The sequence below is a fragment of the Poecilia mexicana genome, unplaced genomic scaffold (assembly GCF_051168715.1).
Source record: "Poecilia mexicana isolate PSO_F unplaced genomic scaffold, ASM5116871v1 scaffold_16, whole genome shotgun sequence".
In the NCBI taxonomy this organism is placed as follows: domain Eukaryota; kingdom Metazoa; phylum Chordata; class Actinopteri; order Cyprinodontiformes; family Poeciliidae; genus Poecilia; species Poecilia mexicana.
The window spans coordinates 31,496,808-31,501,605 of record NW_028263385.1 but is presented as its reverse complement, the minus strand read 5'-3'; the positions used below and the strand labels follow the sequence as shown (position 1 = coordinate 31,501,605).

At 42.1% G+C, this 4,798-nt stretch overlaps 1 long non-coding RNA gene across 1 annotated transcript; it reads left to right on the top strand.

Annotated features, from left to right (window-relative positions):
• Positions 1-2,755: 2,755 nt before the first annotated feature.
• LOC148155200 (uncharacterized) lies at positions 2,756-3,170 on the top strand. The gene is made up of 2 exons (XR_015765670.1): positions 2,756-2,988; positions 3,110-3,170. It is a non-coding gene; the product is annotated as an uncharacterized LOC148155200 (long non-coding RNA).
• Positions 3,171-4,798: the final 1,628 nt, after the last annotated feature.

The window sequence follows — 4,798 nt, the reverse complement described above, 5'->3', positions numbered from 1 at the left end:
AATACAGGATGAGGGTTCATGTATTCGGAAACAGCCCTTCTCCAGCTGTGGCAACGTATTGTCTCAGGAGAGCTGCAATGAAGGGAGAGCAACAGTATGGGCCAGACACCAAACGCTTTGTAGAGCGAGAGTTCTACGTCGACGATGGTCTTGTTTCCACACCAACAGAAGAAGAGGCAATTTCTCTGTTACAGAAAACACAAGCATCTCTTTCAGAGTCAAACCTAAGACTTCACAAGATCACATCCAACAGCATCAAAGTCTTAGGAGCCTTTCCAGCTGAAGATCATGCTAAGGGTATTAAAGACCTCTGCTTGGATAAAGATGTAGTACCCACACAGCGAAGCCTTGGATTGAGTTGGGATGTCAAAAGCGATGTATTCACCTTCCAAGTATCCATCAGTGACAAACCATTTACCAGACGCGGTGTCCTTTCCACCATAAACAGTCTCTTCGATCCTCTCGGTTTTGTTGCTCCTGTAAGCATTCAAGGGAAGTCGTTGCTGAGGGAGCTCACCATGGATGGAACGGAATGGGACAGCCCACTTCCACGAGACAAAGCTGAGGTTTGGGAGACATGGAGAGATTCGCTACAGGAACTACAATATCTTAACATTCCTCGAGCTTATACTACTACTTGTTCCAATGCCAGTCGGAAAGAGCTATGTGTGTTTTCAGACGCTTCGTCCAAAGCAATCAGTGCCGTAGTATACCTGAAGACTACAGACGAAAACGGCCAGATAGACGTGGGTTTTGTCTTTGGAAAAGCTAAACTTGCACCTCCAACTGAACCAACCATACCCAGATTAGAACTCTGTGCGGCAGTGCTAGCCGTAGAAATGGCCGAACTCATCGTTCAAGAAATCGACATTGAAGTTGATGCAGTTACTTTCTACTGCGACAGCAAAGTGGTGCTGGGTTACATTCATAATGAGTCAAAACGTTTTTATGTGTACGTCCACAACAGGGTACAGAGAATCCGTCAGTCTACAGAACCAAACCAATGGAAATATGTGCCTACAGAGCATAATCCAGCTGACCATGCTTCTAGGTCAGTTCAAGCCTCAAAGCTCACCAAGATCAGCTGGCTCGCAGGCCCAGCGTTCTTACGCAAACCACGGACAACCATTGAACAGCAAGAGACCTTTGAGCTCATCAATCCAGATTCTGATGTGGAAATCCGACCACAAGTGACAAGCTGTGTTACAAGTCAAACGGTCAACCAACTGGATCCTCAAAGGTTTACAAAGTTCTCTTCTTGGAAGTCTTTACAAAGAGCAGTTACAACACTCATTCATGTTAAGGATTCCTTCAAGAAGGAAAGAAGGACCACAGAATGTAGTGGTTGGCATTGGTGTCCAAAACCTTTCACCACTGATGAGTTGTCGAAGGCCACAACAGCGATTGTTTTTGCTGTGCAGCGAGCCTCCTTCTCTAAAGAGCTAGACATTCTCTCAAAGGGAGATGATATTCCCAAAGGAAGCCCACTGACTAAACTAAGTCCGATTGTTGATTCCGAAGGCTTGCTAAGGATTGGAGGAAGGCTTCAACTTTCCGATTTAAGCGACAGAGAAAAGCACCCAGTCATTCTTTTAGGAAAACACCATGTGTCCATGTTGCTCATCAGACACTATCATGAGCAGGTTGAGCATCAAGGTCGGACATTCACTGAAGGTGCCATTCGAGCTGCTGGCATATGGTTAGTAGGTGGCAAGCGTTGTATAAGTGCTGTTCTTCATGCATGTGTCATCTGCCGGAAACTTCGTAGAAACAGAGAGAAGCAGAAGATGTCAGATCTCCCGCAAGAACGACTGAGCAGTTCACCGCCTTTCACCTACACTGGTCTGGATGTTTTCGGTCCTTGGAGTGTGACAGCTAGGCGCACAAGAGGAGGCATGGCTCAGAGCAAGCGCTGGGCTGTATTGTTCACCTGCATGAGCACACGTGCAGTCCACATCGAAGTCATCGACTCCTTAAACACTTCTTCATTCATCAACGCTTTAAGAAGATTCTTTTCAATCCGTGGTCCTTCCAAGCAGCTACACTCAGACTGTGGGACCAATTTCGTAGGTGCCTGCAGAGAGCTGGAGTTCCACAAAGTGGTAACAGACTCAGAAGTCCAAAGGTACACAAACAATCAGGGATGTACGTGGTGTTTCAATCCACCTCACTCTTCTCACATGGGGGGTGTGTGGGAACGCATGATTGGAATCGCAAGAAGAATCTTAGACTCGATGTTGATGCGTACTCCCTCCTCCAGCTTATCTCATGAAGTCCTGTGCACCCTGATGGCAGAGGTGACAGCCATCATCAACTCAAGACCTCTAGTTTCTGTCTCCTCAGATCCAGATGTTCCACAGATACTTACCCCAACAATGCTTCTCACTCAGAAGCAGAGTGTTTTACCTCCTCCAGGAGTATTCACTGAAAAGGATCTGTATAAGCAACAGTGGCGTCAAGTTCAAAGATTGGCTGACAAATTCTGGTATCGTTGGAGACACGAATACCTTCACACCCTACAACTTCGCCACAAATGGCAAGAGTCAAGTCCCAACGTTAAAAAGGATGACGTTGTTTTGCTGAAGGATGATCGTATATGTCGCAATGATTGGCCCATGGCTCTCGTGACCGACACTTTCCCAGGCAATGATGGCAAGGTCCGCAGGATTGAGGTCAAGGTCATCAAGGATGGAACCGCTAAAAAGTTTCTCAGACCTATCACAGAAGTTGTTATGCTTTTAAAGAATTAGGACTAGCAAGTTTATAAGTTTGTGTTTTAAGTACTGATATGTGGCATCTTGACAGATACCAGGCGGGGAGTGTTATGCCCTTTAATTTTATGTTAAGAGTAATAAGGCTTTTATTTTGAAGGTCAAGCTAGGTCTAGGACAGGAAGTCGTTAAGTTTCGTTTTGTTTTTTACTGTCACACGTGAGGAGGTGAATCGGTTACAATCAGCCTTTTGTTTATGCCATCGACATCACCGTCTGTAAGTTTTCATTTAATATTTAAGAGTAGATTTTATTTAGTGTCTTATTTATTAAGAATCTGTTTTTCGTTTGAACTCTTTTGTACTCATAGTAAATGCAGCTGTTTTATTTATGTTACAGTTTACTCCATGTTGTACGAGTGCTTGGGTCACCGGAATAAAGCAGAAGTAAAGAACCTGTATCCTGATTCAAGTGTTCATTCCAGTGGAGTTAAGCTTACTGCTGAATTGCGTTGTAAACACACAAGGAGAGCAGAAAACTTTTGAACAAACAATTTACACATGCTCAAAGCAAAAGTTTAAAACAAATGCAAAAGGAAAACATTCTGTACCATGGTTGGTCAACCATCTTGTTTCCAGGACCAGAAGGGGAAAAAATGGGGGTGGGGGGGAATTATTAGCAGCACAAGAAAAATCAAAAACTTTAATTGCAAAAACACAATTTAAAGTCATACTGAACTTTGGAGTACACAGAAAAGAGCAATTACAACACTAAAACTTCAAAAACTGAACTTTTTACACCACAGTCAAATTAAAATAACAATTTTAACTGATAAATTATTGAATAGAACATTGTCAACATAAGACTAAATTATTTCTCTTGGGAGGTGAGCCAACCTCACCGATCCAGCTAAGATCATCCCCATGCCTTCCAACCCTGAACGAGTGCTGCCTCACCCCATGGTCCACGTAGGTCTCCTCTCCCAGCTTGATGTCTCTTGTTTTTATTAGGAGAAATGGGTCTGCCAGGCCTGGGAACTTAACTAACAGACATTTTGTGTTGATGATTTTGGCAGAAAGGTTTATCGGTCAGCCAAAGATGGCGAGTTGCGGATGACTGTCACACAGGTGGACCTGAGAGTTTATGCAGAAGTCCTTGGTCCCCAGACTTGAAAAAGTAAATCTATGCATCTTGTCCCGCCTTCAGGGACCCCGCAAGCCGCCAGCCTTGGCAGCAATAGTGAATATTCCATGGTAGTCACATGCGATGGACCCCTTGATGAAAGTCCTGGTTGCAAAGAGTCATGTGGAAGAAAAAAAATATTATTTATGAATTTTTTTTTTTTTTAATTAAAGAAGTGTAAGTTTTGTTGAGAAAAAATGATTATTTTTAGTGTTTAATACAGATTAATCTTTTTGAACAAATTTTTAAACTTTGAACAGGTTTCTGTTAGTGATTTAAAATTAAACTATGGCTGGGTAAGTATTCAAAAATACCAAGGAAAATGGGGTGATCTGCAGAGCTTCTCCCTGGACCCCTGTGGTTGTAACACATAGGACAGGAGGCCATGGATTAACATATGCAGGAAGGTAGAGGCCAGTATCATTTAAATTACCTTGGGAAACAGGAACTTGCAGAGTTCACGGGAGACCAGAACCCTTCTGTGAACATCTGGGTTGTGTGAACATTTTAAACCACTAACATTTACCTTACAAGATATTTTTCTTAGTTATAGATAGCATGTTCTCACTGAAAACTGTATTATTTCTGACTGTTAGAATTAAATGAAAATGTTTAGTATTAGATAGAATTAATTTAGACGATGATAAATGGATTTGAATGTTATAATTAAATGAAAATGTTTTGTTTAGTATTAGAAAATTACTCAGGATTATGCTAAATGGGGTTTTGGAAAACGATTGTGTTAACTTGTATACTTAGGATTGAATATATGTTTCATAGATTAGAAAAAGGAATTGTACCTCATTTTGTTCTGTTGATTTTATGTGTTATTTTTGGTTTAAGGCAGGACTCAATCTTTTGGGATGCTGAGTGCAGAAGAGCAAAACTGAGTTTGTTAACATGAAC